The sequence below is a fragment of the Struthio camelus genome, chromosome 3 (assembly GCF_040807025.1).
Source record: "Struthio camelus isolate bStrCam1 chromosome 3, bStrCam1.hap1, whole genome shotgun sequence".
In the NCBI taxonomy this organism is placed as follows: Eukaryota; Metazoa; Chordata; class Aves; order Struthioniformes; family Struthionidae; genus Struthio; species Struthio camelus.
Window position 1 is genome coordinate 104,233,124 of NC_090944.1, and position 10,959 is coordinate 104,244,082.

The 10,959-nt window shown below is 46.1% G+C and overlaps 1 long non-coding RNA gene across 1 annotated transcript; it reads right to left on the reverse strand.

Annotated features, from left to right (window-relative positions):
- Positions 1-419: 419 nt before the first annotated feature.
- On the reverse strand, positions 420-10,614 carry LOC138066589 (uncharacterized). Its single transcript, XR_011139904.1, has 3 exons — positions 10,375-10,614; positions 1,460-1,640; positions 420-547 (listed from the first exon to the last, which is right to left on the reverse strand). It is a non-coding gene; the product is annotated as an uncharacterized lncRNA (long non-coding RNA).
- Positions 10,615-10,959: the final 345 nt, after the last annotated feature.

Sequence of the window (10,959 nt, forward strand, 5' to 3'; positions counted from 1 at the left end):
GTGAAGTGGGTGCTCTAACACAGCCTCTCTTAGGTTATTGCATCCCACTGAGAAAATAGCTGGTGGTTCTGTCCAGATGCAAAACAGAATAGCTGGTAACTTTGGCTCAAAAAGAAAGAGTTTTTCCTTCTGCTATAGAGTGGCTTAGGAGAGAAGAGTCAGTGGGCTCGAGAAGAGCTTTCCAGCAAGCGGTAACAGAAATATCCTGTTCTTCCAATACCCCTTCCTAAGAACCTGAAGTCAAAGGCAGACTCCAGGGGATTTGATCAGGTAGGGGTGATTCTATTCATCTATTCATCTATTGTTGTAGATGTAAATCTGTACAGTTACCTTTGGTTGCACATTTGCATTTTTAGCCCGTTGAGATCCCGTACGTGATAGGACACTCCCAGATTTCCCTGATCTGGAGCTTGACACATGCTCCCCCAGACACAATCATACTTACCCCTTTTTTCACTTTCCTCGCTGGCAATGCTGTGTCACCAGACTCAGCAGCTCTTCTTTGCCGCTAATGCAGCAGGTACCGTGTGCTGGCTTCTTTAATGATCTAGAAAGGAAGATGTGCAACGTGATAAAGGTGACTCACATGACTGCTGGACAAAAGGGGACTTGAGGAAGCTCAGTGAACAGGGATCCCAAATCACAGGAGAAAGCCTATGACCATACAAATAAATTAACCCTTTCTGACTCTCGGCCATTATGAGAGTCTAAATGAACTGTAGCAGTGCTCAGGGAGGAGGCTGGGTACCTCTGCAGGCACTGTGTAAAAGGGCCCAGGAAAACACGCTGCTGAAGTCCCAACGTCAGCCTGTGTGCAGCCCCTGCTGCAGTACAGTTGCTCATCGCATACAAGGTAATGCAGTGAAAATGACCATGGGCTAACTCTTGTCTGACAAGACCCTGAAAATACGGGGATACTTTACCTCAGAAAGGAGAAGAGTAAGAGGGTGCTCAATACAATTATGTTAGTGGTTGCAGGGGGGCAGTCAGGAAGACCTGCCATTTCCCATAACCACAAAAGTGCTGGAGGAAAGAAACTAGAGATTGGGGAATTCCAGTGAAGTAAAATACATTTTAACTCCAGCCATGAACTTAGCAATACTGAGAAGAAGCCTGGATAGCTAGAAGGCACCGGGTCATTGCAAATAGCAGTAGGTTATGCAATCTTTTTTCCCACTCTTAGTGCTGGCTTCTGAGAGTCAACCCAGAGAGTTCAGTGAGTTTCCCTCTCAGGGGAAAGGGAGAGTACTGTCTGACTTAAGTCTGTACCTCAGGCCAATTTCTTTGAGTTTGCAGACAGTCAGCAAGGCCCAGGGTCATTGTCAGTAATGACCACCACATGTGTCAGAAGGGGTATCCTGCTCCGGGGCCTGTCATTGACTGCTCATTGACTGAGTAGCGTAGCTGGAGAGGAGACCCATGACAGAGGGTGAAGGGAAGAGGTCTGCTTATTCCATACCTGCCCCCTCTGGGCTCTGACAGCTTCCCCTGGAGCACTGGTGCTGGTCACTTCGGAAAGGGGATGCTGAATGAGGTGGATGATCGGGTTCATCCCACGTGGATGGAAGGGAATGGATGGAAATGGAATATTCCATTTCTCCCAGAAATCCCACCTCTTGCATCATGGGCAAAACTGGCACCTAAGGGACAGAAAAGAAGGGTACTATGACAGACAACAAGATTACAGGTGGCCAGGCAGTACTAACTCTCCATGTAACTACCAGGCAGGGACTTCAGGCGCTGTCGTCTCCCCGTTGCCATACAGTATAGTCCTCTGTTTCTTCATCAGCAGCTGGGAGAGGCACAGCTAAGAGTGTCAGCTGTTGCTGGGGCCGCAGAGGGTTACCCAGTCAGCAGGATAGGGGATCTGAAATCTGGGCTCTCCTCAAACCCTTTTTCTCCCTTTTTCGCCGTTGATCTTTTTATGATTTCAATAGAGGTATCCAGTTATCCCCTCTCCTTCCCTTTTTCCTTTTTTGTATGGTGCTGCAAGCACAGTTACAGGCTTTGACTGATATATGCTCCATGACCTTCCAGATTTTACAGTCTGCAGGACCCAGAGCATGCAACATTTTATTGCCTGATTCCGCTACCTGCAAACCTTGGGGTAATCTCACTGTCATGGCTGCTGGTTCTTCAGGATACAGGAAGAGGGTTTGGTAATAGCAGGGTTATTTGGAAAAGATGCAGATTAGTGTCTGCTCCAGGATCGCTACGGACTGCACATTGAGCTGGCCTGGTGGAGTCGACAACCATAGAGAATTGTTGGCTGGCTGCCCATAGTTGTCGCAGCCCACCTGTCTGGAGACTCCAGCAAGACTGAAAGCTGGCACTTTGTTTTATTAAGCAAGTGCTATTTTCTTGTGGCTTTCTCTTTGCTGTAGTTATATCCCTTTTAGTCATTAGCGGCTCCCTGCTGTCACACAAGCAGGGAAAAAACGCTCATCACTCATCAAATCCTGGGCTTATTTGCGTGTTTTCATTTTTTATACAATTTTTTTAAGTGCAAACAGATGTCACAGAAGATTTTTATCTTCATTACCTCCGTATGGTTTTTATCCCCATTAAATCTGAAAAGAAAAAATGCATGTCCAAGTTTTTGATCCAGTGACTACAAGACCCATGAGACAGAACAGCCCAAAGCCAGGTAGCTTGGATGTACAAAAAGTGTAAATATTTCAGGACTGAACTAGTATACAGGCTGGGGGACTTAACAGCCCAGACTATTCCAAGTCACAGAAAATTGTCTTTTTTTATCACACTCTTTCATTTCTAGCTCAGACCAGCTTTGCATGACATTCCCTCCTCTCCCTGCTAGCTGTCTGTCTGCCTTCTAATTTTGTCCCTGTCCTACAGCAGTCCAGTACCACATGAGATGGGCTCACCATCAGGCATCAAAGAGGCTGTAGCCAGTCTGCATGTTTGCTGGCTGTTGAGGCACCATGTCCTGCCTTTGCCATGTAGCAGACAACCCAGAGGAAGGTAGAGGATTTGAGGAGGATTGGTGGATATTTTAATGGTAAGTATGGGAGGCATGGGAGGGGAGTTATGAAGTTGTAATCCGGTCATAGAAAACTAGGCTTCAATAACTGCTTTTCCCAACAGACTGAACTTCCACCTATCCCAGCTTCCATCTCAAAACACCAGATGTAGCTTTGCAGCAGACCGTGTTGGTGCTCCTCTTCCAAAGAGAATACCCTCAGATCTGCTTTGAAGTTGGAACTGAACAAATCCTCCTTTTTAAGCTGCTTTGTATTGCTTCTAGCTCAGGCATGTGCAGGAAATTCATCTGCATTACTCACTGCTCTACTGCCCCAGCAACCACGAACTGTAACAGCATCCCAAAGCAAGGTCTTACCTCTCTCTACGTCTGTGTCAGCAGCTTGCACAACACCATAAAATGGTACTGAGCCACAACACACAAGTGTACAAAACAGACAGCTCTCACTGCTACTCTGCCGAGATGGCAGGCATTATTCATACAAGGTTACTCTTTATAGGCTTTGACGGAGCTGTGCAAAGCCTCCTACAAACAAAGGCGACAAGACAGAGTCTGCCATGCAGCAGTCCGAGTCTAAGTAAACAGAGGAGTGATGGGATCACAGAGGATACAAGAAGAGTTTTTTCCCAGGACCACAAAACAGGTCAGCATCATTAGGTAACACAATGCTGACCTAAGTATCCAAGTGCAGGTGCTTCCTGTAAGACTCCTCCTTTACACAAGGCAGTCTATTCGAGCAGGTTTTGCTAGAGAAATATTCAGGGAGATGTTCACTGCTTTGATTTGGATGCACTGGGACATCAAACGCGTTACAGCTGTGTATCTTTCAAGGTGAAAGAAAGCAACTGACAGTGTAGAATGGGGTAATCTATGTCGAACTCATAAAATTCTTCTTTGGGTCCCATTTCTAGGGATAAAATAAATATTTATGTAATCACACAAACTATTAAACATTCTAGCATCGTTATGCTGTTAACTCCCTTCTGTACCAGACGGGAAGGCCAATAGATCATTTTCCAGTCTAATTTTTGATAAGGCTTTTTAAGACCTCTGTAAATCTTGTCAGAAAAGGTACTTGGCATACAAAATTGCTTAGGTGAGAGAGATGGAATGCAGGGTGGGGTTTTATGGAAAGAGCCTGCTCTCATTTCCTGGAGGATTCGGTCCGTGTGCTACTAGATTTGCTAAGGTAAATCCAAAAGAGATCATACAGCTATCTGGTTTGCAAAGCAAATCTCAATTAAAAAAAAAAAAACAAATAAACTTTTTCTTCACTTTTTTTTCTTCCACTAACATACTATGAGTTGCATTGTCTTGAAAGGATACATAGATTTTGCCCTGGTTATTGCACAAGGTGAACTTCACCCTGGCAGAACGCTGCTTCATGTCAGAATCATTGTTTCATAGATACAAATGTAAATTACAGCTGGGCCAATAGGTAAAGATGAGACAGCTAAGATGGCAGGAATCCATTGTTTTAAGTCATTTTCTCAGAAAGCTTTTTCTATTTTTTTTCCAAGGTCTCCTAAGTTGTTTTTTCTATTCTTTTTTTCCCCCCAAATACAATTAACTTAATCAGATCTTTTTCAAAAAAGGAAGGAACCCAGAGATAGTCTGTAGCCACTCCCAAGCGCCTTTCTGTCTGGAAGGAATCTGAGTTCCAAATATTGAATATTCCAGTCTGGCACACTGAATGACACACAAATATCGACTGTGGTACAAGTGAAATGCTTTGGCGAATCATTGGACAGCGCCTGAGGCTGCTAACAATTTGGTCACATCCTATTGTTACATTAGCAGCCTTGGAAAAGAAACAATCTGAAAGTTATCCAGTATTAAAAAAATGTACCTCCTAAGAGTAACAAAGCATACCCTAAACCTCCTCTTTAAATTCAGCTGCATTATTGTTATATACAAGTAGTTATAACTGGCCTTCTTAAGGGTTCAGAATGTGTCTGCCAGCTAGAGAATCACTCAGAAAGTGAAAGCTCACAGGGCTTTCTCTGTCTGCACTTGATATGTGATTCACTTAGCTGCCCAGGTTTTTCTGTGAGCAGTCATGCCCCATCAGATAGTGAAATTTTCGTCATTTTGCCACTGCATTTCACCACCCATTTTCCAAATGTGGATATCCCTGGAGAGGGAGAAGACTTCTTTGTAATCATTCAGTGAATCTGTGCAAGAGCCAGGGTGCAAAGGTAGCCCCTCCGACGTAGCAGTGCAATCACAGTACCATCCTCCCTAGAAAGAGAAAATATCCACTGAGAGAATAACCAGGAAGACTACACTCCCTGCACAGTGGGGTGCAAAACACAGATGTTCAAAGCTAAGAGCAAGCTTTATTACAAATGTGATGGACTAAACATAAAAGAGAAGCAAATTACTATTTCAGAGCTTGCTGCCTAAACAACATAATACCAAATGAAAGAGGGCCTTTTTCAGAAAAGCAGTGGTGGTTGTTGTGATAGATTTCCACATTTTAAGGCTCATGAGGGCTAGGTAGTTTATTTTAGCATAACATAGACCAAAGTGTCTCCCCACAAATCCAGGCCTCAATTGCACTCTTGCTACAGTACCTTGTGCTATGTTGGCAGGTAAAATAAATTAAAGTAAGGGAGAGGCCATGGTAGGTGTCTGCTTGAGGCTATAACGCAATGCCTGAACTTGCATATACATAAGGAAATGTAAACCTGTTGAAGAAAATGCAATGCTGACAGGGCAAAGTGATTACGGATTCAGCTCCTGTGGCTAGTGGAAGCTGACCTGCAGTTAGAAGATCTGCAAAGGGGAGGAAGTGAGATTCAGTGGGACAGGGGTGTCCTTTCATATATGGTTTGTCCTATCCATGTATTCCTTGCTGGCTGCTGTCAAAGCTCCCCAGAGGTTTCAGGACTCTTTTCCATCCCAGGCCAGAGTGGTTTCAGCAGCAGAGTTATAGTCTCCCTGCACCACCCAGGTCCAACTGCCAGCTTGCCATCAACTGCAACGTCTTCATCCTAGCCAAACTCGTCATAAAGCACTGCTGTTCACTTCTTGAAACAGCTTTCCTCGCTCAACTGATGCAATGTCAGTCCTCCCGTGCCTGTCTAACACTACTTGGCCCAAGGCCAACCCTACTGCAGCAGGAGCAGGAGCTAAACTGCCAGTATTGGTGTGGTTAAAAGCAAGCTGGGACCTAAAATAGCCTCCATCGTCAGTACAAAATGACTGACAGTTCAAATGAAGCCAGTGAAATTACTGCAGTTCACATCACGGAGAGACACCCTGCTCCATTACTCTTGAACTCTGCTCCCAGGTCTGTGAGGAACAGTGAGCAGAATAGCGGAGTCCCAGTTCCTCAGGGATGCTCCACCTCCGCACTGGAGACCGTGTACGTGTCAGACTTGCCTTCAGGCCCTCTCTTCTTGCAAAGGAAAGCCCCATGGCACCCTCAGTCTGGGCCTAGATTTTTGCTTTTAACGTCTTCATTTCTGATCGTGGCTTTTCCAGATCTCCCCAAGGAATTGAAATGCACGTAAAGCCTTATTCTCTGAGGAGGCCTGCAGCCAGCAGCAATTTTGCTCACAGCCTGTCCTCCAGACAAAGCACTGAGATAGTCAGGTGCATATGCTCGCCGGGAAAGGCAAAAAAGCTCTCACATGCACAGTCTGTGTTGGCCTGTGTGCCCAACAACATTTGGGTTTCACCAAGCCCTCCGACATGGTCCACAGCACAGAGTGGACATTCCCTTCTTTTATCTGCTCTCTGCCTCTTTTCCCTTTTCACCGCCTTTTTGACCTCCCTCATGACACAAGTCCTGGCCTTGTATCTACACAGCTGGCCTCAGCCCTCGTGAACAGCTGATGTCAGCAGTCCTGTGACCACAGGCTATATTTTTGATTCAAATATTTTTTGTTTTATTAAAATTCTCACAGCAAATACATTAATTGCAAAGATACAACAAGTAGGAAACACAAGCTGGGATGGAGAGACTTGACCAGCTATAAATAGTAGAGAGAATAAACAGACAACTGTGAATTATGGGCTGTAGTGTCGGGCTTAGCATGCAGGCAGCACCTGTTACTAGGAGACTTTTACCAGTTTATTTGTTTGTTTTTAAAATAAAAACTGTTTACAATGATAAACCCCAGGCTGACAGATTTGCTGCTTTCTGGGAAAACATTACCAGTTAATAATCACTTGCAGGTGGTTTTTTAACGCGCTATGCAGTATTTACATTATTGTTCTCGTGACAGAGGTGAGGTGGTGCTTTCGGCACAGTTACAGGCCAAGGGCTTTCTCTTGCCCCAGACCCTCCCCAGGAAGAGGGGCTGCATACTATGTGCTGACAGCCTGGGCAGCTGCCTGCTGGTTAGCAGCATGGGGCACTGCATGTTAGCTAAGCGTACGGGAGACTTAGGGTGCATCATCCAAACTGAGGTTTTGGAAACAGGCGCCATGGCTATGGTGAGGGGAATGCAGGGCCTCTCCTCTTGGCGGACGATGGCAAGAGGGGCCCCCAAAAGGCATGCCGAGGGACATGTGGTGCTTTTCACCCTCACGGCACTGACACTACAAATGAGCCTGGGAGATGTTTCTGAGCAGGGGAAGGGAAGAGTTTTGAGGCAGATCCTTGTTTTTTGCCTGTGACAAAGGAGGTTTGTCCTTAGGTCACCCCAGAGCCTTCTCAGAAAGGCTTCCCGGGTAGGTGGGGAACAGCACCTCCACACCTGGACTGAAGCAAGGTCCGTCCCATTCCTCAGCGTCGAGCAAACCCTTAGCAATACAGGGACTGCTTTGCTGTGGGCCACAGCAGTGGTGAGAAATGCACTCTTCAGCAAGGCTGCCCTGGTGAGGAGGTCCTTCCCTGCCGGTGTCAGGGTTCCTGCAGCTAGCTAGGTCTTTCTTGCCCACCTGTGAGCTACACAACAGCAGCGTGAGGAGACTCCTGGATACTGAGCATGGTGCTGCCTGGAGCTTGGTGTTTCCCCATGAGGGCAGGTAGTCGCGGACCCACGGGATGGTCCAGCTTCACACAGAGGCTGGAGATAGCTGCACATGGCCAGGCAGGTGTGTGAGGAGCAGGGCTGCTCCGGCAGAGAACATGGTGACCTCTCCTGGCCCCAGCAATCTGCTTGACAACCACTGCCAGCGGCTGCCTCCATGCAGCTCACTGAGTTTTCTCCTGGGCAGTGAAAGGATTTGTCTCAGCTGTACAAACATCACTGCCCATTTTGAAGCTGACTGCGCTCTCACCAGCACCCGGGAACGGTCCCTGAGGGTGAGATGACTGGGTGAATAGTATATTTTGCAGTCAGCTCTCCACATAAATGAAGAAAAGGGAGGCATTTAGCATCCAAGGGGTTTATTAGCCTGACCTCTGCTCTCCCATACACCACAGACTGCTGGATTTTAGTCATCACTACCATACTGAGCTCAGTATTTTGTCTTTATCTCCCAGAAATGCAGTCAGTCTTGCCACAAAGCCATTAAGAGCTGGGGAGCCCTGGACTTCTCAGTGCTCTGTTTCAGTGTGTGTTTGCACCCTCCGTGCAATGATGTGCCTCATTTCTTACTTACATTTGCCTGGATTTAACTTCCCTGCTGTTTGTTACACCTCTCTCTTCTAGATTAAAGAGCCCTAAAACGCCACCTTTTCAATGTTATCAACTGCCCTCTGCTATTATTGCCTTGGAGTAAATAAAAGGAATTTCCTATTCATTATTTTATACCCCACAATCACAGTGCTTCTTCAGATCAATTAGTTTTCACTCCTCTTATCTGCATTCAAACTTCACCTCCCTTTCAGTGTTTCCATCACCTGTTCAGGGACCTTTTCTATGCCTCTTCTGACCTTTGGGAGAGGAGCCGAGCTGACTCAAAAGGGGGACTTGGTGAGTAGACATCTGATCTGCTTATGGACCAGCCAACCTAATGTTGAACACAGCCAACCCTTTTGTGCACATCTGAGCTTTTCACTGCACATCCTGGGAAGATAAGACGATTGCTTGTTTGCCTTCAAGGCTACATCCCCTTTGGCATGATCAGCTTGTACAAGATGTGTCACTTTGCGTGACTTCATACTTATCTATACGGACTTTCATCTTCTACCTTCTGCCCATCTGACTTTGACTAGGATATGCTAACTGAAATCATTTTATCTTATATACTCTCCCTTTCTTTCCTAGAGTCCATAAAGGCAACAGGGCAAAATCCATTTTAATTAAGCTTTCTGGGGGGAAAAAAAAAAGCAAAAACTAACTTGAGTGGGGATACTTGAGCAAGGATTTTCCGCTTCTCACTTCTAAATCAGTATTTTTTTGTTTTGACAAGAACCCATTCAAGTCTCCAGTCACTTTTTTTATAATACACAGGAACCAGAAATTAACCTTAATGGGGTCAGAGGAATTTCATTGTCCAGCTTGATAAAAAAGTTAAAATCTAAACTGCCAAGCATGCATAGTTAAAAGTGCATTGGAAACCACTGGAGGCCAGTTTGGATTATGTACAGCTGAAGTATCTTTCAAGAACTGGTAGGAAATTGTATTTAGCTTTTAAATAGAGCTTTTCAACCTGCTGCTGTATGGTTTTATGAAATAGAGGCAGCATCACTATTTCCCAAAATACCCTGCCACCAACCAGATCATGTTAGAAATGGAGCTTTACTGCTTAACTTGTTTCCTAGCTACCAACACTTTTTTTACTTGGAAATATGAGCAGTGAAGTTTGGTGTTGAGACTGTGACTTCATCAAATCCTTTCAAAAATCTCATACATACATACATACATACATACATACATACATACATACATACATACACATACATATATATATGTAGCAATCACTGCTCTCATACTCCCTCTTTTTACAAATGTTTTAATTATTAGCCTTTTATCCTAGATTCCCACTCATTGCTGCCTTATGGCCCCTACCAGCCCTGCCCCAGGCCCCTCAACTCTGCCCCTTGCTCCTGCCCCATAGCCCCCGCCACCCCAGCCCTGGGCCCCCTAGCGCTGCCTCATACCCCTTTCTCACCCCAGCACCATCTGCTATCGGAGCCCTCTTTCTTCTCTCCTCTCACCCTTCCCTACATCTAACAGTCCCTTTACATTCATCACATTAAAGAAAACATTTCATGGTCATCTCTTTTATCTCCTTCAGTGAACAGTTAATCAGAAAAAATGCTTTCATGTTGCTAAATCAGGGCCAGTGGGCAAAGCCAGGCTGACAAGAGACATTTTCCTCTGCCACTAACCTGGGCTAAATAGTATTAATTACACAGGCTGCCCTTTGATTGCTGGAGTGTGCTAGGGCTGGTGAGAATGCTGTCCTCCTCCTCCTCCTCCTCCATCCTTTCCTACCGCAGGCCCAAGTTGCCTTGCTGTTTTCCTTACCTGTCTGGCCCTTGGCATTCATCCCTCACTCCTCATGCCTCTTGCCAGGAGAGGAGTGAGAAGAGGGCAGCTCCACTGCCTGCTGCAGCACCTGAACTGGCAGAGAGTGCCTTGGCGAGAAGAAAGAAGGGTGCTGAGGGTCCTCCACGTCCACAGCTTCTCCCAGCAGAGCTGCTGCTCACACAGAGGCAGCAGCATGGGGACCCAGAGGGAGACCTTCAATCCCACTAGGCCTAGGAGATGAAGTCTGCCAGGAAAACTACCTGCCAAAGACATACAAATGAAGAAAAGAAATTGTCAGCTGCCTCCCTCCCCTTGGATACCTGGGTGATTTGCCACTGCTAAAGCTCTTGCCAAGAAGAATATTGCTGGTCCCTTCAGGAGGAAAGGAGGAAACAGAGGGAGGCAGTCTGAGCTGGAGTATATGGTAAGGCTTTACCCCAAGGAGCTTCAGCACAGTCAGACACAGCCGAGCTGTAGACCTGGTGGAACTGCCAAGTGTTTGGGTTCCCCTGGGCACATCCTCACACACTGCCCACCCCCTGCACAAGTGCTGCTTGTATGCCTCTCCAAAGGCCCTGGGCA